This window comes from Psammomys obesus, unplaced genomic scaffold, assembly GCF_907164565.1.
Source record: "Psammomys obesus unplaced genomic scaffold, mPsaObe1.curated_primary_1811, whole genome shotgun sequence".
Classification (NCBI taxonomy): Eukaryota; Metazoa; Chordata; class Mammalia; order Rodentia; family Muridae; genus Psammomys; species Psammomys obesus.
Genome location: NW_026592118.1, coordinates 1367249 through 1393667, shown reverse-complemented (window position 1 = coordinate 1393667; position 26419 = coordinate 1367249). Strand labels below are relative to the sequence as shown.

At 42.0% G+C, this 26419-nt stretch overlaps 1 protein-coding gene across 2 annotated transcripts in view; it reads left to right on the top strand.

The window, feature by feature from the left end:
• Positions 1–8462: 8462 nt before the first annotated feature.
• The window catches only part of Gprin3 (GPRIN family member 3), a 67213-nt gene continuing 49256 nt past the window's right edge, over positions 8463–26419 (top strand). Inside the window, exon 1 of one of the 2 annotated variants that reach the window (XM_055612790.1) lies at positions 8463–8598. The gene's annotated coding sequence lies outside the window, so the exon portion shown is untranslated. The remainder of the gene's footprint in view (positions 8599–26419) is intronic. The other variant, XM_055612791.1, reaches the window with a different exon arrangement.

Here is a 26419-nt window from a genome sequence, read left to right as displayed (position 1 = left end):
GCAGCCAGTATTTTTCATTCACCATGGTTCAGTATGGGTGTCTCAGCTTTCTACAAGACCAAATATTATTCTTTTCTATCTTCTGACTCACTGTTCTTTTGCTGTGAAAAGACACCATGACCAAAGTAACTTATTATTATTATTACTATTATTTATTCACTTTGTATCCAGTCTGTAGCCCCCTTCCTCATTTCCTCCCAGTCCCACGCTCTCTCCCAATCCCTTTCCCCCCAGTCCACTGATAGGGGAAGTACTCCTCCCCTACTATCTGACCCTAGCCTATCATGTCTCAACAAAACTGTCTGGATCCTCTTTCTCTGTGGCCTAGTAAGCCCACCTTACAAGGGGGAAGGTGAACAAAGGGCAGGCAACCTAGCTTATTCCAGTGACTGCCCCTGCTCCCTTATTAGGGAACCCACATGGAGACTAAGCTGTCCATGGGCTTTAACAGAGCAGGGCGCCTAGGTCCTCTCCATGCACGGTCCTTGGTTGGTGCATCAGTCTCTGCAGGCCCCCATGGGCCCAGATTTTTTGACTCTGTTGATCTCCTTGTAGAGCTGCTGTACCCTCCAGGTCTTTCATCTCCCCCTTCTTCCACAAGATTATCTGCACTCTGCTCAAAGTTTGACTATGAAGAGAAAGTATTTAACTGGGGGCTTGCTTACTGTTTCAGAGGGTTAATTAATTATCATTAGGACAAGACAGGAAGCATGACAAGGCAGTCATGGAAGGCATGATGTGGAGAAGTAATTGAGAACTAAATCCTGACCCTCAGGCAGAAAGGGGGGAGGGAGGGAGGAGGAGAATGTGGGGGACAGGGATAGAGTCAAGAGAGAGAAAGAGAGAGGGAGGGGGAACTCAACCAAGCACAGGCTTTTAAAACCTCAAAGCCAACCCTCAGGGTCACACATCCTCCAACAAGGCCACACCTTGTAATCCTAGCAGAGTTCCACTTCCTGGAACTCCCACTCCCACTCCCTGCTGACTATGCATTACAAATATCTGAGCCTATGAGGCCATTCTTGTTCAAACCATCACACAGGCCTTATGGTGGATGAGGATGATGCTTCACTATGGCTTGGAGTTATATTTTTTTGGTGGTTTATTATGTTAAACATCTTTTCATAGACATATTTGTAATTTCCATATTTTCTATAGAGAAATGTTTTTATTTTTTGTCTAATTTTCGTTTGGAGTATGTATCAGTGTTTCATTCTTTGTGCTGGCAGTTAACATTACACAAATTAACACTTGTGCCATAGCATATATCTGTATCCATTTTTCAGCTGATGTCCCCAAGAAAATAATAAAAGGCAGGGGAGGTCTTGTCTTGATCCAGGGAATCCACTCCTCGTATATTACACTCTGGTTCTCAGTCTTCTTGAGGTTGAATTGCAATTATACCAGTAGATTTCCTGGGCCTCTAGCTTGTACATGACAGATTGTGGAACTACTTGACCTCCACAAACACAAAGCCAGTTGATCATAATAAATCCCTTCTTCTATATTTCAATATATCATCTTGAACATTTCTCCAGAAATTATCATAAACTTTCTAACACAAATCACCATGACAAGAGGACATTTTTGTGAGAAGTATAAATGGGCACAATTAAAAATTAATATGATATCACAGAAAAATATTCTAATGTGTTATAGAAACCAGTGTTGCAAAAATAATAAAAATAATAAATGTGAGTTAAGAACAGCAAGGTAGAAAATAGTAGAAAAAGCAGTGATCTGAATCAGTTATCCAATCACTTGAAGGAACCCACCTCAAAAGTATTCCGATGGCAATAGGACATTGACGATATGAAAAACAAAATGCTAAGACCCACAAAAAAATTGTTCTCAGAGAGGTTACTCAGTATCAAACAAAGTGGGGAGTTGAGGCATCTAAGAAATTGGTCAGTGTCACCTAAACATGTATGTGTAAGCCCTGGTTTCCAGGGTACAAGTTTTTTAAGATAACAGAAAATTTTGGAGATGGGGCCACGTGAGAGAAGCTGAGGGTCACTCTCCAAGGATGCTGCATCCTCTCTGCAACTGCTCCTGGACAAGGAATAAAGTTGCTTGCTCCAGCACCTGCTATGGCCGTTACTACCTTCTGCCTTCATCGAAGTTATTTGATCTGAACCTTCAGTTGTTGGCTAAGTAAACATTTTTGTCTTACTAAGTTGTTTTAGGTATATCCTTGTGGTAGTATGGAGCTAATAAAGAGGCAAACAAAGAGAGGAGAAAATGAGGGAGGAAGGAATGGTAAAGGGTGAAAAAAGAACAGAATAAATAAATAAGCAGAAAGTCTGATTTTAAAATGTGCTTGTCTTTGTTTTCTCTTGCTGGAACAAAATATTGAGCAAAAAAAACTTTGGACCAAATATAATATTTGACTTATACTTCTATGTCACAGTTCATCACTGAGGAAAGCTAAGGCAGGAACTTAAAAGAAAAACAAACAAACAAAACAGGAACAACTGTCAAGGACTGGCGCCACCTGTAGTGGATTGTCCCACATCAATCATTAATCAAGAAAATGCCCCATAGACAAACTGACCACTTTTCAACTTGATTCAAAAACACACAACCTTTCTTTGTTCTCAAGATCTCATATTACATCACAATACAAAATTCAATCCAACTTTTAAGAGTCCCTACAATCTCTTAAAAGTTCAACATTTTAAAAGTCCAAAGTCTTCTAAACATCCAAGCTCTTAACATTTGACTCATATAAAATATATTAAAAAAAAAAAAAACAAGTTTTATACTTTCTTATTCTAACAGGAAAGAACCAGGGCATAGTTATAACTAGATAAAATCAAAATCCAAAATCCATATGTGTAAATCTTATAGAGTAGTTCAGTGTCCAGCATCTGGAACTTAACCACTCATTATCTTCTATACTCCAAAGGGCTTGGATAGTCCCTCCTCCCGAGATCTCTCTTCTCTCTCTCTCTCTCTCTCTCTCTCTCTCTCTCTCTCTCACACACACACACACACACACACACACACAGCTTATCTAGCAAGCTCAGTCCATTTCACTCCATACCTACTGTGTCCTTAGTAATCATCTCATGGCCCTAACATCTCAAATATGAATCTGCTAAGGTCTCCACTGCAACTGAGGCTGCATCTTGAACAATTACCACTGCCTCTCACAGAACCAAGCTTCTACTACACTCCAAGAATCTTTAATGCCTTCAAAACCAGTACCATTTAGGAGATTCTTATCATTTGACAAGCTTTAGTGCCAGCTTGATGTGAGCTTTAGCCCTTGATGTGAGTTTAGACCATAACTTTTGTGTCCTGACCTCAAGGAAGTACTTCCTAGATAATTAGCCTCAGTGACACTGGTCTCTTACTAATTACAGCTTATTCATTAGTCTCTGCCGACCAGCATCTATTATCCCAATGAAGCACTGGTTTCATTTCCAAAGATGATTAATTTAAATATACCACATTAATAGACCAACATTGTTTTTGAGATAGTCTAAAACTTCCCTCTGAAACGACACAAGTCTGGACTCCATTGTTTAAACCTCAACATTCTTATCTTCAAAACTCTCATAGTAACTCATTAAGCTCTGAGCACTCAATGGATATTTCCTGCCAAAACCTCAAAATTCTTCCACGCAAACACTCTCCCCAACCCTCTCAACTAAACCAAAAATATTGTCAGGTCCATTACAATAATACACTACTACTCTTGGTCCCAATTTCTGTCTTAGTTTACTTTTTTATTGCTGTAATACCACATTGACCAAAACCAGCTTGGGGGAGGATAGGGTATTTGGCTTATTTTTCTCTGTCACAGTCCATCATTGGGAGAAGCTAATACAGGAAGACGGTTTCAAGGAGAAACTTGAAAGCAGGAACTGAAGCAGGAACCATGGAGAAACACTGCTGTCTGGCTTGCTCTGCCTGATTTCCCCAGCTTGCTTTCTAATACAACCCAAGATCACCTGCCCAGGGGTGTAAGCTCTCACGGTGGGCTGGGCTCTCCCGTAGCAATCACAAGTCAACAAAATGCCCCACAGCCTTGCCTGCACACCTGTTTCATGGAGTCAGTCCTTCGACTGAGGTTCCCTCCTCCCAGGTGACCCTAGTTAATGTCAAGTTGACAGGAAGAAAGGGGGGGGGGAAGGGAGGAAGGGAAGGTGGGAAGGACCGAGCATGATACTTCAATGTACCTGCTTATTCCTGTGAGCACCTCATCATTGTCCCTCTTTAATGGAAGGTACATTTCCATTAAAGTAACAATCTGGCTCCCTTCAAGAGATCAAAGCAAGCCCATTCCTCCATAAACATTCATGGATTTCATGGATGATTTAACGACCAAATTACAGAAGATGTCTTGATGGTAGGACAGGTAGTTCTAGAAAATAATATCTTCCTTTTGGACAAAAAGCAGAAGGGTCCTTCTATATCAGGATTTTTCTCTTCTTGTCTTGAGCATGACTTGTTTTTGTTTTGTTTTTTACTTTTTTAATTAAATTTTTATTTTTTTAGTATTAGTTACAGTTTATTAACTTTGTATCCCAGCTGTATCCCACTCCCTCATTCCCTCCCAATCCTGCCCTCCCTCCCTCATATCCTCCCTGCCCCTTTCCAAGTCCACCAATAGGGGAGGACCTCCTCCCCTTTCATCTGACCCTAGCTTATCAGGTATCTTCAGGCCTGGCTGCAAAGTCCTCCTCTGTGGCCTAGCAGGGCTGCTCCTCCCTCAGGTGCATGTGTGTGTGGGGGGGGGGGTGGTCAAAGAGCCAGTTCATGTCAGAAATAGTCCCAGTTCCCCTTACTAGGGTACCCACTTGAATACTGAGCTACCATGGGCTACATCCGAGCAGGGGTTCTAGGTTATATCCATGGTCCTTGGTTGCAGATACAGTCTCACAAAGGACCCCTGTGCCCAGATATATTTGGTCCTTGGGGAGCTCCTGTCCTCTCCAGGTCATACTAACTCCCCCTTCTTTCATTTGATTCCCTGCACTCTTGAGCATGACTTGTAACATATGATTTTTGGAGAGATGCAACCATGTTGTACACATGTTAACAGTTCTACGAGAGTCCAATACTAAGCCGAGTATAGGGATATAAAAGGTAGAGAACTGTGCCCTCAGAGCAAAGAGATCCAGAGAGTAAAAACTCATGTGTGAAAATCATCTGTAGACCAACACTGATGGCATTGCTCAGCGGCAAATGGCTTGTGCATTTGTGCAATTGTAGATGTACACGTCATGCATGTGTGAGTCTACATGTTGTATGTGTGTTTATGTGTGCACGTTTATATGTGTAGTGAATGTGTGTTTACATAGAGTTGTGTGTTTGTATGCACTGCCATTACTTCCTCTCAGTCCAGCTAAAATGAATAAACCCAAGGAAAAACATGGCCTTTAGAGAAAAATTGAATGTAAAATTGTTACATATTTTAAATGTATTTTGACCCCTGCACATCACTAACGACTTTTACTTAAAAAAATATGGTATCAAAAAAGTTATTGTGCTGGACATTGAATTGTAGTCATGGTGAACCCAATAGCTGTGGGACACTGTAAAGGGCATTTTAATATTTCAAAATTTGGTTACCTAATTAGCAAATTGAGGGTAATCATTTATTTAACAAGTAATTTGAGAGTGTTTATGTGACAGAGCCATAGCCATAAACACACACACTAGCCACAACAGTGTATAAGGCAGACATGCAACAAACAACTGTAATTGACTTGCCTTGCATATATGATCACAACAGCTCAAGGCAGAAGGGGTTAATTCTCACAGTTTAGAGGGTACAGTCTCCCATGGCTAGAAAGGCATGCTAATTGGGACATTTCTACCTTGAATGATGACAGCTGCTTGGAGAGTAGCCTGATCAAAGCTTGGTGGGTTAGGGATTATGGTTGTCTGAGTGAAAATGGCCCACATAAACTCGTAGGGAGTGGCATTATTGGGTTGTGGCCTTGTTGGAGTAGGAATTGCTTTGTTGGAGGAAGTGTGTAACTGGGGGTGGGCTTTGATGAAACTCAAGCCAGGACTAGTGGCCTACTCTCTCTTCCTGCTGCCTGCTCATCTGGATGTAGAACTCTCAGCTACCTCTTCTGCCTGCAGTCTGCCATGCTTCCCGCCATGATAATGGTCTAAACCTCTGAACAGTAAGCCAGCCCCAGTTAAATATTTTCTCATAAGAGTTGCATGATCAGTCTAGTCATAGCAATAGAAACCCTAACTGAGAGAGGAAAGAAGCAGAGATAATTGAAAACAGGGCCAGGCTGCAACCGCCAAGGCCTGCCTGTAAGAACTTGCGTCCCAAAGGATCTGCAAACTCTCCAAACAGTGCCACCAGCTTTTGGTTTTTCTCTCCAAATCCTTTAGGATCCTTTTTTTTTTTTTTAATTCTGCATCCTCTACAAAACCATGAGCTTCTGTCTATAAATGGCCTGAGTGTAAGAGGCACTTAATAACACTTATTACTGCCTCTCGTGTTACGTACGGTTTATATTGTTCTGAAAACTTTCTCTTACTGCACTGGCAGCACACTGGCTTTGTTTGAGTTTGTAACAGCTTCATTTCTCATTCATCTGTGTGCTGTTGAGGACGGAAGTGTGAGAACTTCTGTGCTGCTGAACATGGGCTTCCAGTGGCATTCAGGTAGCTACTTAAGAATCATGTCAATGTCTTTTGTGTCCTGTGCTGACTGTAGATGCCCTCCACATAGCATTGGAAGTACTTCTTGCCAGGAATCATTTGCTGAATGATTTTCATGTGAGTGCTTAAGTTGAAGAAACTTCCCTGCAGTCTGAAACATCAGCAGTAGAAAGATATGCGGGAAGCTTAGCAGAAGTGGTAGAACTTGCTCTGTGCAGCAGGAAGACAGAATAAAGACCATATAGGCTCCCTGACTGTTGGGACCTGTGACTGTATTTTATTTTACACGGCAAAAGTGACTTTGCCTGTGTGTTAACTGTGCATGTCTATGATTGAAACAATGTGTATTATGGGAAGAGATAATATGTAGAAGAAGTGAATATAAAACCTAAATAGAGAAGCATCCACATTATGCCCGTTAGTAAACAGATCTTCCTTCTATTGGACCTACAAAAGGAAGTCCCAGGTGAAAGTTAGGCTTCAGGTCTCACTCATGTGGTCTGCTGTGCTATCGGCTCTGTGCTGCCACTTCCCTCTGAATAAAGTTATCTTGCTTTGTTTACAAATCAGTAAGCAATTTTCCGTTCTTTGGTTAAAAGTCTAAGAACCTGGAAACAACATCCCTCTCTCCAGCCACTGTTCTGAGGAATATATTTCAGGAGCGACCTGGGACCACTGGCAACGTTTCACTTCTTCCTTCAACCGAAAAGAAACTGTTTTCCACTTCTTCGCTCAAGAGCCAAGACATAACTTCTGAAAATCCTTCTTAATCCACCTTCAGAAAGTATCTACAACCGACACCACCAAAGAAACATATTTAAACTCTCTGGCCTAATGTCTGAGACTTCGGCGTGACCTGGGAGTTTCTTAAAGAAGAAAAAATAAAATAAAACAAAGAAGCAACTCAGATCCTGGGTCCTGTTACAGATATCATCTAAACAGAAACCCTGAGTAAACCCTGAGCACTAACTGAAAGACAGTTTCGTTGAGAGGTTTCAATACCAGCTGGGCTGCTTACTATCCTACTCTCAAGCAAAGTTTCAAAACAAGGCGTAACACCCCTTAATAAGTAGCTGTGAGAACTGTACCTACAAATTTTGCAAACAAATACTTCTCATAATAGTTCTTGTGGTGTTATTTAGCACCATCTACAGCAGCTCACTAGACTGCACACTTCCTATTCAGTGCTGCAGCCTTAGCTCAGAGGGGCTGTGTCCAAAGCCATTCATACCCCTGGCAGGAGTTACGTAGAGGAGAGACCGGAACATTTTTGAAGTGACAATTCTAAATACGTAAGATGTTGCCCATTTTACAACATATTAACCGTGTGGTCAGGTTGCTTTCAGAAGTGCATGTGACTGTATAAGGAGCCTGGTATTCCTTTATACCCAGACCTTGGGTATAGCGACTTGCTGGAGTAAGGAGCAGACTTCCTGCTGAGAGGCTCTGGGTCCCCAGCCCTCTTCCTTAATCTCCTGCTTAACTTCCCATCTGTCACTGGTCCCCCTGCAGCAGAAGCACAGCTACCCAGTCGTCTGGCCTCCCCCGCGGCGCTAGGCTCCCGGAGCGGGGCCCAGACGGCCGGCTAGGGCGGAGCTGGGCTGGCCGGGAGGGTGCTGCCTGCGGATCTGCCGCCGGGAATCGGCGGCTGGGGCCTGGCTGCGGCGGAGGGGCGCGCCTGGCTGGCGCGGATCCGCCCGCACGTGAACGCCACCTCCAGGCTGGCAAGGTGCCGAGCGGCGGAGCTGCCGGTCTCCGCCCCGCTCCAGCGCCGCCTCAGCCCTTGGCATAGTAATCTCAGTTCCTGATCGCGCAGAGCTGGCTCCTGGCTGCAGCGGACCGCGCGTGTCCCCCGCCAGCAGCGGTGTGGCCGAGGCAGGGCTGAGAATTTGCGGGCGACTGGAAGCTCAGCACTCCTGTGCAGACAGCGGCCCAGCGGGGAACAGCCCGCCGGAGCAGGTAAGCAACCGCCGGAAAGGAGCCGCCCCCGCGGCCACCTGGCCCAGTGGCCAGCCTTGGGAAAAGGAGTCTGGCAATGTGCTCTGTGCTGGTGAAGGAGGGTTTCGCGCCCATATTTTGCTCGTGGATCCCTTGCCTGTTGCTTATGTCTCCAGCCATCCTGCTTCCCAGGAGGGGCCGTGGACTCCGCAGGTGATGCATTTCTCTGCAAGGTTATTGCTCTCTTAAGCTCTGACCCAAAGCTAAAAAGCTTGCTGCTTCTGAGCTGGAAACCCTAATCAGTAGAATATGCACACGGCAAATATGCGAATGGGGGGCGTGTGTGTGTGTGTGTGTGTGTGTGTGTGTGTGTGTGTGCGGCATTTTTGTTATTTTGTTGTGATTATTTCCTGTAAGGTCAAAAACCCGCTCATATGCAATATGTACTCGTTTACATGTTTGCATGTGTATGCATTTGTTAATACATCTGCATAAATATTTCTTCCCGACGTAGGGAGAGAAGAGAAAGGTCCGGCTGAGGCTGATAAAGGGAAGTCATTGTTGAGCTGTTCAGTGTCTAGAGGTGAACTTTGGAACCACATTAAATCAAGGCAGAGACTAGAGGTGATAAACCCTTCTCGGCGTAGATTATAGCAAAGGTCTGAGATGTTCTTCCAGTACACAGCAAATCGTCTTGCTTCCTAGTCAAACGGAAGAGATGTAGGCAACATTTTAGACAGTGGACAAAAGAAGAGGAGAGAGGGGAGACTTGGGCACTGGAAAGTAAATTGGGGTGGAGGGAAAGCAGGAAAGACACACGAGGCTTCAAGGGCTTTTGAAGGGATGTTAAAGGAGATCACTGGTTGCAGTTCAAGGTTAGGATGATGTGAGAGCAGCTGAGGAGGTGGGAGAAGGCAAGAACCTGGGGGCGGGGGGCTTAAGAAGGGAGCTTCAGCTAGCCACCCAGATTGCAACCACCTTTTCTGAAGGTGTTTGCTCCCTTCCGTTTTCACAACGTATTTGTTCACGATCCATAGGTCCATGCCTTCATTTTATTTATTTTTTTCATGGAATCTGGGTCACAACAGGACTGGAAGAAACTGAAGTGTTTACAACACCAGAAAGATTTGCAGAGAGGGAGTGATTAAGGCTTAGCTTCATGAAATATTTACACAGCTCTTGTGTGGGCTTTTGTTTGCTCTTGTTGGTGTTTCTGCATATTTTACCTTGATAATGCTTTAAGCATACTTCTCCCGAATGAGCCTATTTTCCAGTTATAAACTATCCTAGCCTTCCCATTGTGTTCACCATTGCCTACCCTGAGTAACAGTTGTGGGACTAAAGATACATGAGTCACAGTACAAAGGAGAAAATCTTTGCTATTGCTCTCTGCAAATGGCCAGAGTTTGTGCAGAGAATGTTTTTTTGACAAAGAGTCACTAAGAATGTGTTTGGCTTTTTAAATGTGTGGTTTTTTAAGAGTCACTAAGAATGTGTTTGGTGTGTATGTGTTTAGTAGGGGACTATGTTGATCTTAAACAGAAAAACAACGTAGTGATCCCCACTGCCGTCACCAGTCTAGATGTTCAGTCACTGAAGGGAGTTTCCAAGACAGCCCAGGAACTCCAGGAAACACATGTAGCCAGCTGTGGTGTGGTGAGGCATCACCTAATCATCAAGTACTGTTGTGAACATGGCACAGTACAGCATAGCACCCTCACAGGGTGGAGGGTTCAAGTAGTGGCTAAAGCAGGCCAACCTCAGTTGGTGAGGAAGTGGGCTGCCAGCAGGATGTACTAAAATTTTAGTGTTTACATTGCCTCAAAGGACTTTCTCAGGATAATTTTTTGTTCCTGAAAAATTTTTTTGATTATGCCTGAAATAAACCCATAAAAATTCATTTAAGGTGCCAGGGTAGGTTGGTAACCATAGGGAACCTCCCCCTTCTCTGAGGAGAAGGAGGGAGAGAAAGGGGGTAGGAAAGTTGTTTGAAGCAGGGTGGATGGACTGAGAGGAGGGGTGCTGAAGTCAGGATGTAAAGTGAATGAATGAATGAATGAATGAATGAATGAATGAATAAATAAATAAATAAATAAATAAATAAATAAATAAATAAGATTCAGCTATCCTTCACTGTTAGAGCTTTGTCACAAAATCTACAACTTACAGAGAAGCCATCATGGGCTCACAAAAAGGTAAAATACTGGCTTCACACAGGAAGGGCACAGTTTTCATCACAGCTTGTGCTAGGGTTCTCCATGGCTTTGCTTCTGTCTTTTATGTGCTCCTCCATTCAGCCAGCCAGTCACTTGCTCCCTCATGCAGTCAACATGTATTTCCTTGAACAAGGCATGGCCCTCGATGTGAAATACGAGAGTAAATAAGGCACAGTCTGAGTTTACAGCGCTTGATGAAGAGGCAGATAGTAGCAGGTAAGGTGCTGTGGGAAGGAGCTTCACAGGACAGGCTGAGGAGGACACAAAGCACAGGAACCGGAACAATGAGAGCTGCTACCCCAGTTAAGACTGAGCAGGAAGGGCCTTAAGTAAGCAGAGGCCCAGGAAGGCAATTCTGTAAGTACATAAAGGTAAAGATAGGGAGAGAGAATGAAGCAGACTCTATCCCCAAGCTCAGTCCAGAAGAGCTTCTACCTCAGCCTCAGGAAGCCCTTCTGTTTAGAGACAATGAATCCATTCATATTGAGCTGTTCTCAATATGCTTACCCACATTATATCCTCCAAAGAGTTACAGAGGAGAGGTAGCTTCCTTTTTATTTGTCTTTCCAAGGAGGAAAGGGTCTCTGAGTAAATCATGACTTTCTGTAGCTCAGCTGCTTCAAGGACCCCAGTGTTATTGACACTTTGAATGTTGTGACAGTTCATGAGGGGGGAGAGATTGAGTTTATAGAAATGAGTTTTAGAAATATAGGAGAGCTTTTGCTTGCTCAGTTTATTTTTTTTCATTTGTATTTGCTTACTTCTTTACTTTTTTGTTTTGAGACATAGTCCTGCTCTGCCACACAGGATGCCCTTAACCTCATAATCCCCCTGCCTCAGGCTCTCAAGTTGGGTTATTATAGGCATGCACTACCACACCCAGCTACTAATCTTATTTTTATGATAATAGAACTCAGGGATGAAGGTTAGATCCTAGTGATTAGACAAAGCATATAAATATCCCCAATGACTCCAAAAGGCAAACGCCATCGACAAATAACAGTTAATTCTAGGAAATGGACCAAAGAGCACCCAGAAGACACATAGACGTTTTAGATAATTTTTAAGTGAGAGAACTAGTTATATCAACCCTACAGTGATCAGCAAGTGACCTTCTAGACTTGGAATTTTCAAACACCAGGTAGTAAAGACCATGGAATCAGTTTAGTAATGCAATCAACATTTTTTATCGTCGTCTATACCAGGGAGTAAAATAACATACAAGAGTAGATGCTGCCCAGGGGACTTTTAAATGGTTTGCTTGCTAGGCCACACAGGAGGACACTGCAGCCAGTCCTGAAGAGACCTGATAAGCTAGGGTCAGATGGAAGGGGAGGAGCACCCTCCCATCAGTGGACTTAGAGAGGGGCAGGGAGGAGATGAGGGAGGGAGGGTGGGATTGGGAGGGAATGAAGGAGAAGGCTACAGAGGGGATACAAGGTTAATAAACTGTAACTAATATAAAAAATTAAAAAATTTAATTAAAAAATGGTATGCTTGCATGTAGGTATGTCATGAACCATGATGTAAACGTGTACCTCCTGCTGCCCATGTCCTGAGCAGGCTGGGTGCTACTGCTGATAGAGAGGCTTCCAGTTTGCAAACTGCAGCAGTTGAACTAAGGTACCCATGCAGGCTCTCATGCACCGTCCTGAGCAGCAGAACTGCTTCACTGAAAAGGCAACACCTAGAATTGACCAAACGTGTCAACAGAAACTCAGAGGGCATGGCCCACATTGTGGATTGACCTGAGAAGCTTGAGCAAGGAAATGGAGCTTGGTTAGTTTGTGAATGGTGGTTGGATTGAATGGGTAGCAAGAAAAGGGTGGTAGGTAGACATGCAGAAAATAGACATTTACTACAGAGAAACCATCAACACATGAATCATCCCCAGTTGCCCAGTTCTCATCCCCTACTCTCCACCCACGTGCTGCCCTGCCTGGCAACAGCAACACTCACTAATGTAGCAAAACTCTGGAATGCTGCACACTGCTATTAATAACAGCCTTTATGTGGTACCCAAGATCTTTGAACTTGTTCTTCCTACAGGTCGTAGGTTTTCTGCAGTATATCATTTGCCCTAGAGCTTCCCATTCCTCCTAGAGTCCTTACAACTGCTATTGTATTCTCTATTTCTGCATATGTAGCATTTTATGTTGTTAATTATTTTATGTCTAAAATTTATCCTCTTAATACTTTAAAAAAAAATCTAGCTAGAATGGTCACAACAGCATGAATCTGTTGGACCTGCATTCAGTTGAATATGGTAACTGAACTACTGACTATTGACAAGATGTACCAGAGTGTAACATGACTCATTTTTCAGAACACAGCTACAATCACTAAAACAGATGGACAGGGGTTAGTCAGGTGATTGTCACAAGACAAAAAGCAAGTACCCATCGTGAGCAGAATCTCGGAAGCAAAGTACAAGGCACTTTCTTTCCATTGATTGATTTGTGTTTTGACTGTCATCTTACCATAATGTTGAAATATGTTTTTGTGAACTTGGGTTGGCAAGATGGCTCAGGGGATAAAGGGCCTTGTGGGTGAGCTTAATGACCTGGATTCTGTTACTACATGCTAGAAGGAGACAACCTCCAGGCACTGTACCTTACCTCGCCCCATACTCATTCAGTCAATCATCAATCAACCAATTAATCAATTAATCAATAAAGTGCAATAAAAAATAAAATTTTAAAAAAAGGCAGCTAGCATCTGCATGTTCTGCCTAATTGTATTGTGGAGAGGAAAAGTCAGAGTAGAAAGGTTTTGTGCTTTTTTGACTTTCTCCAAGCTCTTGCTGTCTCGGCTCTGGAATAAAATTGTATTGTGGTATTGACCCTTTCTGAATGAAGCTATCTATGCCTTTATTCAGAACAGTGGCACCAACTCAACAGCACAAGTTCATTGATTTGGAGTCAAATACAAGGATTTATGTGTTTTCCTGCTTCATCCTAGACTCCACACTCATCCTCTTTTCCGGTAGTAGTTTAGATTAGTAGTGATCCGATGAATTAGAATTCAGGTCAGGTTTGGGATAATAATATTGGAAGCTGCATTTGAAAGAAAGTGCATTCTTGAATTCCATGGGAAAATGTATATATAATCTTACAGTTTAAATGACTTAGTGTATTAAATGCCAGTGAGAAAATCACTCAGAACTTTTTAACTGGGCATGTGTTGGAATTAGCAACATAGTGACAGTACGCCAATGGTCAAGCTTGAAATTCTCTTATTCTGAAGCCAGCCATAACTTAGGCCCAGCTCATTGACTGCGGGCAGTAACGACAGACCCATGGCCAGAGGGCTAAATAAAATAACCTTATGGTTCCTAATCTCAAATTCAGAGATGGAACTTAGAAATCTGAATTTTCTTTCTTTCTTTCTTTCTTTCTTTCTTTCTTTCTTTCTTTCTTTCTTTCTTTCTTTCTTTCTTTCTTTCTCTTTATGTTTTAGAGGTTCCCAAAGATTTTTAAAGCCAGATTTTATAAAGTCAGTAGCTTATCTTCAATCATGTTATAGCCTAGACACAGGACAGGGATGGTAGTGGGGGTTTGGGCAGTGCTGTTAGAGTCTCCTCCTTAGAGGCAGGAGAAGAGCCTAATTGTGTAGCCTTTCCTTCAAAATTGGTGGTGAGTAAAGTATGCCTTTCTTATCACAAGCTAAAATGGAAGATGGACATTGAAAAATATCTCTCTGTTTTATTCAGTATCTCTCTTCTATGGAGCCACAATTTGGAATGAAAATCTGAAAGCAATGCCAAATTTTGCAGCATCGAGAATTTGTATATTGTGCCCATTAAGGCCAGTGTATGGGTAGAGCGGGGTATAGTTCAGACCATCTCTGTCCCTTTGGTCTGAGATTTCAGTAAAACTGTGGAGACTGGCTAGATGATCTTGAGTACACAAGGTTCCATTTAGAATGTTTAATTCCTGGATTATAAAAAGAATGCATACCACTTTTGCTACTGCTAGGATGTTTGCTGTAGTCAGAATTCCAGCCATGACACTTTCAGAACCAAGAAAATTGTTCTAAAGAAAGCAGAAGACTAAGCCACCGGCATCTCTAGGACCTCCATAGTATTGCTGACTGAGTGACAGCTATCAAAAATCCCAGCCTCCTTCAAAACTCACATTTGTATCTAGCAATTTTATGAAAGAAAAAAAAAATCAGAAAATGTATTTTAAGCATGAATTTCAAACAAACCATAGAAATGGGAGATCTAGTTTGTGAAACATAAAATGATGATGGATTCTTGATTATTTTTCAGGGCTATTGATAAATAGCCTAAATAGACTAAATGTTAAGTAACCATATTGTGCCAATGGAAAGTTCATTATAAAGGATGGAACTTTGTTTAAATGTAATCCTTAGGTGAGTACAGTGCTTCTGTGAGCTCTGTTTTCTGAGTAATCAGAGAGTGCCTTTGTTTCAGTGCTTGTGGACCATTGATTTCTGAAGTGTAACTGTTCCTGCCTATACACTGCTCTTAGTGAGTACACTATACAAATTCTCCACGTTGCAGAATTTGGCATCACTTCCTGATTTTAATGCTGAATTGTGGCTCTGTAAGAGGGAGATACTGACTAAAACAGAGATTTCTTGTTGTTCACATTCTGTGTTAGCTTGTGATAAGAGTGTGCTTTCCCATGATAAGCCTTTATAAATTGTCCAAAAATGCAAGTGCTGTTCATTTTGAGTTCTACTTTGTTCAAATTCGGTTTTTGTCCTTGCTGTATGGCATTTAGAAATAAATGCTCATTTCTTCTAAGTCACTTTCTCAGTGCACTCAATCATGGGTTAAAGTTATGCTGTCTCCGCAAGCCTTCCTTGATTCTTGAGAACTATGTATGAAGTAGTTGACTCTTTAGCATGAATGTTTTAACGTATGATTAGTATATCATTATTTAAGCATACCCTTCAAAAAGCTCTTCTATCGATTACTTATCCTTAAAAAATGAAATTAAAATGAAGTAAATAACTGGATGTTGGCTCTGTTTTCATGTTGAACATTTTCTGAAAGCAGGCAGAAAGGACCGTCAGTGAGGGGAGGTAGAGGCTGAGCTTTGAGCAGGTGTGGGAAAGAGTTTGCAATCCCTGCCACCTGAGCATGTTTTTGTTTGTTTGTTTGTTTGTTTTTGTCTTTATTTGATTGTTGACTCTCAGAACAGAGAATCTTCAGAAATCTTCACTGTGTGGGTGTCAGGTTTGGAGACATAGGTAGCAGCCTAGAAACTGAAACAGTCTGTAAGCCTGCGAAAGCATTATAGCCTGCAGGTACTTGCTTTTCATTAAGTCAACAATGAAGCATAAGATCTAGTATAAAAACATGAAATGCTGGTCTATGATGTTTGGGGCTGGCACAATACAGTTGCCTGTGCTATAACTTTATGACAGTCTCACTCCCCCCATCCCCCACTGTCCTTCTGACCTTGAAGTTTCCTGTAAGTCACTTGTACTCAATCCTTCGACTTTATTCTGAAATGCACATAGAACTCACAGTTACAGGTCTTGGATCTCTGCACAGGGTGTATCAAAGGTACCACAGACTTCTAAAATTCTATGTCTCAACAGAGCAGAAAGATAATTATCCCACATACAGCTAACTCCCATAAACTGGTGAGCCTAATAGGTTTCCATCTTCAAAATATGTAGATTATATAAAAGCTTCATGAATGCAAATTGAATTGATCTAGTCTTAGTAACCGGATAGAGGAGAATTTTTGTTTTTGTTTTCCTTTTTCTTTTTCTTTTTTCTTTTTGTAATTTGGCTGGTCATTTGCTTGATTTTAACTGTCCTAAAATTATAATCATTATCAGTTTTTACTATAATTTATATTTCTTCCTTTGAAAGAGCTATGACTATGATTTCATCTTGAATTGCTTTACATAAGTTTAAATATATCGTGTTTACTTACAGCATCATATGTTTATATGTCATATTTGTGTAGCCTTCTGAAAGCCCAGAGCAAGTTCTAAGCTTTCGAGTAGGGGTACTTGGGTTAAATATCCAAGAATAGCATAGATGCATGTCCTAGTTCCTGGCTGGGTCTTGAGAGCTAAGATATGCCCTCTAAGATGACAGCTGGCTGTGCATACAGCCCTTCTCTGAAGCTAAGCAATAACACAGTTGGTACTGTTCAGCAGAACTGTGCTATTGATATAGGTAAAGATGAGGTGACTTTCGTCAGGATTGATGAATTTGTGTTGCACATAAAAGCAAATGCCCCTTTGCTTATTTCGTTTGTTTTTAAGAAAAGATTTCCTGTATCTCAGGCTGGTCTCTAACTGGCTCTATAACTGGAGATGACCATGAACTTTCTAATCTTCCTACCTTTACATCTAGAATGCTGGAGAAATGCATGCACTACCATGACCAGATTTTCTGTGGTGAAAGGACTCAAATCCAGGGCTTTGTTCTCCTTAGGCATGCTGCTGGCTAAAATGCACCCCTTTCAGACAAAAGGATGCTAATCTCAGACCAATCTTTAAGTAGCAAAAGCTGCCTCAATACCTCTGAAGTCTCTCATCCTTTCTCAACTTTCCTTCCTCATGAAGACTTTGCAAGCCTCCCCCATACCAGGCCTCCTACCTTACTTCTAAAAACATCCTCTCATCTAATTATTAATCCTAAAAATGTCGTTGGTGCCTTGGCAGCTTCATACCAAGAAGACAGTGCTGAGAATAGTATCATTTGAAGGGAAGAGAGGACACAGTACTACATCCACTCTGAGCTTTCTGGAGAAGTAGCATTTCCTTGTGCCATAAGAAGTGTGTAACTGTAGGTGCCATGTCTTCTGCGATGTATTGATAACATGTAGGCAATCATGAATGATAAAATTCTTCAGAGATAATTTTTATTTCCTTAGGAAAAGTAATAATAAGTTTAATATTTTTGTGAAGAAACTGATCTCTAGATCTCCAAGTGATTTTTTTGATATTTGAAAGTGCAGGGGTGGCTGATTAAAAGACTATGCCGGTGGGTTTTGTGACTTCTGAGTGGAGGGCTTCCTGGAGTAATCATGTAAGCCACGACGGGCTAGGGATATGTCAGCCCTTGCTGCTTTATACATTAAAGGAAAGCATTGCTGGATTTATTCTGGGGCTGGCTTTTAAAATGTCGCGGGGGAAGGTACTGATGGGAGGAGGTGTAATTCATCAGGTCGTTAGTCAAAGCATATTGAGCCTGTGCTATGTGCTAGGGATCCAGAGCTGAAGGAAATGGTCTAAGAGTTTAAATAATCCTCAGACTCCTGGAATACTGCTATAGGTAACTATGATTCACCAAAGTTACAGTTGGCCATTGTCCTGGCCAGGATCTTAGGAATTCCCCTAGTAGCCTGACAACAAGCTTCTTTCCTCTCTCCCTGGATCTTTTCCTTCCCATGGGTACCACTAAGTAAGCCTAACTTCTGCTCATCTTCACAGTTGACCACATGCTTGTCTCACCTATGTCCCTTTCTTTCCTGGGAGGTCACCCTGGAAACCAGAAACTCTTCTCAATCCAGTCTTAACGATTCAGAAAATAAAACCTCAGAGGTGAGTGTCCTCAACTCCATGCTAAAGTTACGCACTATAACTGCTAAAAGCAAGAAACAGGGCAAAGTGAGAGAGACGAGGCAGACACAAGAAAAGCCTTCTCATTTCTGCTGATGGCTAGCTTTTGCACAGGAAGTCTCTTCTGTGTGAGTTTGTCACAACCTCACTGAAACTTCAAGAAAAAATAGCTACAAATAACCAAGAGTGACAGTACTACAGAAATGAATTTATTATCGGGATGATATAATAATATAACATAAATAATGTAACAGACGTTACAGAAAGCTCATTATTCTGACAAACCACTGCTGGAATAGAGGGTGAGACTCCAGTAAGTGTTAAGTATGTTCAGAGGCCATTGGTTTGGGTAGTTCCTTAGACTTGGTGACAATGTCTACCCTAGAGCCTCATTATTGGGGCTCTCACACCAGAATGCTAAAGATGTCCAGCTCTTCAACAGCTGCCCCACACTCTCTTGTGTCTACCTTGTAGCCCCCCACCTGACCCCTTGGTACTCCTCATCATTCTTCTGTGGGTCTTCTCTCCAGGGCCACAGACGGGTAACTGAAGTGGTAGTACATGCATCTGGTCTCTGGTGTTTTCCCAGAGCAGTTAACTGTTCTCAATCCAAACTAGAAGGGAGGTTATCACCCAAGAGGCAAGAGAGGAGGCTAAAGGGCAGAGTGCCACGTCTGTAGTGGAAGAGCAACCAGCCCTGCATGGGACGTGTGAGATGGAGTGAAGCAAGAGAGGGAGCTGAGGCAAACATGCAGGCACTTTGCAGCGTTGGCTCCAGGCAACAGAAGAACCCTCATGTGTTACATTTTAGCCATCTACTCATTAAAATACAGGTGAGATACAGAACACAGCTCATACAACTCTCAAAATGTTTCTTCAGATTCCCTGCCAGTGGCACTTTGCTGAGCCTATTTCTCACAAAAGCTAGAATTAAAAATTTGAAATTTTAAAAGAAAGTGAGGAAACATGTTCCACAAACTATATTGGAGGGAGCTCTATACATTCGGGGTCACCCAGCCCCAAAATTAGGTGTTTCCCAATGCCTTGCTACACTGTCCCGCAGAAATTATCATCAGGAAGGATTAAGCAGGATTTTATGAACTGCCTTTTTCCAACTTGGATTTCATCTCCTATTACTTTAAAAAGAAATATGAGAATAGTCATAGAAATAGTCATAAGGCATATTTTTGAATAAGTGCGTGGGTTCAAGGAAAAGCTTTTTAAGTCCATAAATCATTGTATAGGCAATAAACCCTGCAAACATGGCTTTATCAGAATATCCAGGTAACACGTATGTTTGGCAAACAGCATTTCTTTGTTTCTCAAAAGCAAAAAAAAAGTGCATTTCCTAAGTCACATGCACAGCCAGTGCACGCATGTGCGCAAACACGTGAACACTCACATGCACAGCAAGAAAAAGCCAGGCCTGTGTCTTTGTTGAACTTGCTGTGGACTTTGGACTTAGAAACTATTTATAGAACTGGTGTTTCTGAGGTTGATGTTTTAATCGTAGACGTTCGTTACTCAGGAACGTTAAGCAATGCCCTATGAGAGCTTCTAGCTTAGTGTTCCGTGTGAAACTGAAAACAAAAAATGCTGTATGCAGAGGAGGCTGGAGACAGGCTTAAACTCCAATGCCAGGCAAACGCTAAGGTCTGCATTCGTGTCCCTTGTGGCACTCATTGTCATCGCACAGGGCCTCACAAATGCCGTCAGCTGCTTCACCAGGCCCAAGCTATGATTCTGATGCAGTAGTGAAGCCGAAATATACTGAGCTCTGTCAGCATGAAGATCAAAATTAACCAGTCTTAAACACCATTGATATTTTTCTAGTAAATAAGAAACTGAAGGAATTCTCTTCGGGATTGGTCGTGCCCTGCCCCCTGCTAGTCATTCACGACCTTTGCCATGTCAAACCCTCTCTATTGCAGGAAGTGGTGGCAGAGACTGCTGCTTTCTGCTGGAGACTTCCAGAGTGGTTTTGACATAAACTTGGTTGGCCCAGGTTTACTTCTTAAGTTTAACAGTTATGAAAGTATGAGTATGTCTTTTAAAAATATGTGACTGGTAGGCCAAAGCTGTGATATCACAGGTAATATTCCTCATGGAGAGGCTAATCTATTTAAAGACATTTGCAGCTAAAGTCTACTTAATAAAAATATTCACTAAAATTAAGTTAAATAAGTAGCATTTAATCGAAGATCAATATAAATTGGACAGATTTGTGTACATGGCACAGGAAGCCATGCTTTGGGCCTCAGAACCTGGTGTGCATTCAGTCTGTACTGTGAATGTCAGCCTGTTCCTATTTTCCCAGTCCTCTGTGGCTTTTTCTTTAGCCTTGCTCCAGGTTCCTGAAGTTATGGTGACCTTGACATTTTTTCAATACACATCCTTCTTACCTATACCTTCCTGCTCACTAGAAAGTTTGCTTTTCTTCATTTATAGGTACATTTGTAAGGAAATGCCTCATGAAGCTCTTTTTTTTTTTTTTTTTCCTGCAGGGCAGTGATTCTCAACCTGTGGGTCACAACCTCTCTGGGGTTGTCTAACAACTAAGACCATAGAAAAACAGATATTTACATTACGATTCCTAACAGTAGCGAAAATACGGTTATTAAGTAGCAACAAAAATAATTTTATGGTGAGGGTCACCACAACATAAGGAACCGTTTTAAAGGGTCACAGCATTAGGAAGGCTGAGAGCCACTGCTCCGGGGAGTGTGGACACATACAAAAGCTGCAGGACTCCTTGCAGCTGTCTGCAGCATTCTGAGTGTGAATGTCTGCCATTCATGCTGAAGACAAAGCTCTTGAAAAGCCTGGACCTCTGCCATAATCTTTTCTTTGTCCTTTCTGGACGCTTAGAGGTGTTCAGTAGGAAGTTCCTCCCTTGATAATGCACGCTGTAGGGACTCGTATCACAAACCTCAAGGTGTGTTCTGAAGGACAGTATTATGAACATGGACAAAGGGACTCTATTTTCATAGCTAGACACAGAGACTCTTAAGCCACTTCAGATAACAAAGGCAGAAACTGGTCCTGATTTAGGGGCATAAGGTAATACGTTTTTGTTCACTTGAGAATGTTTATAAGGCTGAGTCAGATGTGGAAGTTTAGCATATTGGTTTCTTGGACTTTTAAAAATCAGCTGTCTTGAGATGGGAACCATGTTTGAGTGGGATCTAATTGCTTTTTCACGTAAATGACCCCCAAATAAATGATTATGGTGTAACTATTATTAGAGCTGTTTTTCTTTGAGCATTTGCCCCTGGAAAACACTGCCAAAAGCTCCTGAGCACAGGGGACATACATTTTCGAGAGCATCTGTGTAGTGTCTCCACCGCGTAGGCTGGCTGGCAATTCCTGTGATTTGAATTGGTGAAGAGGAAATAGCTGTGGTTTCCTGCTGGAGTTTCTGTGCAATAGTGAGAAGAATAGGAGAGGACCCAGGCTGTTGTGGTTGCCTGCTTGCACACTGCCGCTCTTTTTTCTTCTGTGAACAACAGGAAGCCAAAATTCGTACTTTAATGATTTCAACTTATGTTCAGAAAGGACGAATTTGTGTACCAATGTAGAAAGTGTAAAATGAAAAGGAGGTCCCCACTTTTAAGGCACAAAAGCCTAAGAAAGAAAGTAAAATATTAAGAAGAATGTAGACAAAGAAATGAAGCAGTCACAGCAGAAGGAATCCACTTTTACTTGACAGACATTGTGACAGCCCTGAATAATTGGAGTTGTTTCCAAATGTTCATTGTTATATTTTATTGTTAGACTGCAAGTAGCATGCTATTGGAACATATTTTAAAGAAATAACTGGTAAACTCTGGTAGTTTGGGTGTGTTGATTGGTGGCTTGGTTGATTATTTTTGAGATAAGGTTTCAACTGTGTAACCCAAGCTGGCCTTGAACTTTGTAGGCCTGACTGTGTAGAACTCAAGGAATTTCTCCTGCCTCAGCCTCCCTGATACTATGGTTATAGGTCCGTGCCACCATTCCATGCTATGGATAGTTGTTTTTGTTTGGTTTTGTTTTGTTTTGTTTTGTTTTGTTTTGTTTTTTGTTTTTAATCTAGTAATTGAACCAAAGTACAAATTATTTTGACAATTTTTCTGTTCTCTTAGCATGAACCAGATTCTCAATTCCTTGGCTGTGTGTGTGTGTGTGTGTGTGTGTGTGTGTGTGTGTGTGCATAAGTGTGCAAGTAAGCCTGCATGCAAAGACCAAAGCAGGACATCCATTGCTTTCGCTTGTTCGTTGAAAGAGATTTTCACTGATCTAGAAGCTCGTGGTTCTGGCTGGACTGCCTGCCAGTGGGATTTTAGGATGCACCAGATTGCCCTCTGACACTAAGATTACAATAGCTTTGTTTGGCTTTTCACATTTCCATCAGATGCTAGGGATTCAAACTCGTGTCCTCAGGAACATTCTTACCATTAAACCATCTCCTCTGCCCTAGTCTGTTATTTTTGATGTGAATAGATGAAAAAGGCATATTCTAAACCCCTGTCACAAAAAGGTAAAAATGAAGTGACATATTTTAATAACTTGATACTATTTCATTTTGCATTGCCATAACTTTTAAAAGATCTATTTTATTTATGTGTTTGTATCTATCTATCTATATAAACCAATATATATTTTATATCTGTTTTGCCTGCACATATATTTGTGTACCACATGCATGCCATGCTTGGTAAGGACAAAACAGGTCATTGGATACCCTGGAACTGGAGTAAAAGGCTGTTGTAGGCCGCCATGTGGGTGCTGGGAACTAATCTTGGTCTCCTGAAAGAGCAGCAAGTGCTATTAACTGCTAAACCGTCTTCTCTTCCTCTACAACAATTTTTTAATGGGCATGCATAGAAAAATATTTTATAACTCAACACCTACTCTGAACTGGAAAGACTTAATGGAAACTTGTTTTATAAGCCAAACAGCTGTAATGATATGCAGTGGTGAACTCATTCTAAATTTTCCATTCCATGCATGGTGGGAGCCTCAGGGTGCTTTCACAGTCGCCACTTAGTGCATCTTTTATCTTTTGTAGGCCCAGGAAATCCACCAGTAAAATATTTCAGTATTTCATTTATAGTATCCAATTTTCTGCTTTGTAAAGTAGGCAAATAAAATGTATTATTTAAACAAGAATTCATGGAAAACATTGAAAAATTTAAAACCCATGAAAAAGGGAAGAAGCTACATAGTTTAATTGAACTTATTTTGCCAAAGAGGTAAAATTGGCAACAGTGTATCGCCCAGTTGTGTTGGTGAATGTGTTCCTCTGCTCTGGTCAGATAGAAACACTCCTGTAACACCTGTCACTAGCCTGTTACAAACCATGCCCTTTGGTTAGAGAGGCAGAGCATCATATGTTCAGGAAAACTAAGACTTGCTTCTTACCAAGAAAGGTTAGAGAACAGAAATAACTGAGTAGAGAGGAGAGAGCTGAGTGTGTCCTTAATATGGAAGTAGAAACAGTATGCATCTAAAATGGTGAAGTTTTCAGTTTGTTTGCTTAGGATGTCAAGAGTTAAACAAAAAGTGTCAAAAAAAAAAAACAAAAACAACAACAACAACAACAAAAATTTTAAGGTCTAACAATAAAAAGTACAAGCACGAACATGAATCATTGTGGGCTCTTATGTTGTTAGTGGATTTCTGAGGTCCCAGGGCTGTGGCAGCTCTTAGAATTCCATGCAGTTATGAAGATCCATCTATGCTAAATCAACATTAGGGTGAAATGTGTTTAACTCACTAACTGAGCAACTCTCCTAGCTTAGCAACATAGAGTATGGACGGTACTGGCTGTTCCCTCCCCTGCTTGCACATCTGGCTTACCTTTGGCTCCCTGCTCCTGCTCAGGATCTTAGGGCAGTTTAATATCACATGCCACTACCCTGGATAAAAACCAGAACCCAAATTTGAAACACAGTTTCCATTTAATGGGTATTGAACATTGGCAAAGAAAAAAAAATAGAAAAACAAAACAAAACAATAAACAAACAAAAAAACAAAGAGGCAGTCAATCAAGGCATATGTGCTCTTTTGGTTATGGTGATGGTTACACCTTAAGCATTTGTGAGAATTCATAAGCATGAATGCTCTAACAAGAGCAAATATAACTGTATGTGAATTGTTTTCATTATTAAAAATCAATAAAATCCAGTTTAGAATTGTGGCCCATATTATAATGCCCTTCTAGTTCTGAAGTCAGAAACGTGGGTCATCTGGAGAAAACGCTTATCCTGACCCTGTTAAAATGGACCTCAGATTTGAGCTAACAGTTCTATCGCCTGAGATAATGCCATGTTACCACTCTGCTAAGAATCATGTGCAGTGCATCCTCTGGTGTCTATGATTCGGGCATGCCTGGTCTCCACACTCACATTTAGACTGGAGCAGAATACCTTTCCATTTTGCTGACTCATGAAAAGTGCTATGTTTAGTGTCATAAAGGCTAACTGTTGAGCCACTTAGAGTCCTTAAAAATGTGGGCCTTCTAACCCAGCAGGAAAGAAACACACACACACACACACACACACACACGCCTCAGTAACTATCATCCAATCAGATTATGGGAAATCCTGTAGCCAAGGTTGCCTTCAATTCATTGAGCCGCTATCCTTGAGGCTATGGATCAAGAGAGATATCAGGAAAAGATTATTTCACACACACTGGCATTTTCCCAAAATTTCAGTAATTCTAAGCTCTTTGAAAAATGATTTTTCCTCCTGCTGTTCTCACCAGTTTTTTTCCCACACATTGCCAATCTCTGTATCCAGTTGATTTATCAGTACTTTGGGCTAGATGGGAAGTAGGGTGGCATGGAGGGCCAGCATAGTTAAGGTAAGCAGTACTTGTGACAGAGCCCGAGCTGAGCAGTACAAGCCGGACCCCTGCCATGTTTTAATACTGGCATGATTCTCATTGGCTGCCGTCCAGGCAGATTACTGGAAGCAATGTTTCAAAGCAGTGTTGGAAACACCATCAACAGCTGCAGCTTTTTCACCATAAGGAGCCACTGAATGGTTTTTGAGCTCAGACTAATGGGACCAGACCTGTTGCAACAGGATTTCATTTGATACAATGATTATGAGACTGACTGTGAGGTACCCAAACCTCAAGCATGACTGGAGACCAGCAGCTGCTGTGCTAGTCTACCTGCAGAGCAGGGGGAAGACCTGGAACAGTGTTCTTAATCTGGCTGCTGCGATGCCATGGGCATCCGTGAACTCAGTATGGAAGCCTGAGGGGTGCCCTAGAGGGCTTTGCGGCTGAGGGCTGTGCAAAGACGCTGGAGTCTCAGCTGTTGCTGTAGGAGACAAAGTTACGCCCACGTCTGGCAGAGATGACACAGGAATTGGTGACTTCATGACTAGAGGTAGGAGGGTACCAGAATCAGCAAACTGACAGAGAAACATTGGTACTGCTAATAGAGATGGAGAGGACAAGAGCGACAACCTGTGTAGGCAGAACCACACCGGATCCAGCAGTGGGAGCTGCTTGTGGCGTACTGGCACAACGCTCCACACTCTGCTGTCCAGCTATACCCACAGAGCTCAAGGGCGGAGAGAGGGAGAGGACTCAAACTGCAGCCTAAAGCCAGTGCCATTAGATAGGGTGAATGCCAAGGACAGGAAACAGTAGCCTAACAAAGGGAAGTCAGACTCAGAGGAAGGAAGACATGAAGTCAAAGCCACAAAGAGGTCCTCTGCCAGTGAGAGGGAGCATCACGGAGACGTGACAGTGGTAAAATGGTGCCCGGACATCATTGCAATTAGGAATATGACTGGGAGAGAAACTAGGATGTGGCACTGGTTGCAGTCCCGCACACAGTAGGCACAAAAGCAGGAGCAGTTACAAGGTTATCATTGAAAAGGCATACTTATCTTCCCCAGCCTTTAGGGATTGTGAAAACTGTAACCCAGACCTTATGGTGGTACTATGAGATGCTGCCTTAAAAAAAAAAAAAATCACAGACTAAGTTTGTTGCATAATAACATCTCCTGACCTTTAAAGGGTAAAATTATGTAGTTCACCCCAGTTTAGAAGAGATGTGTAGT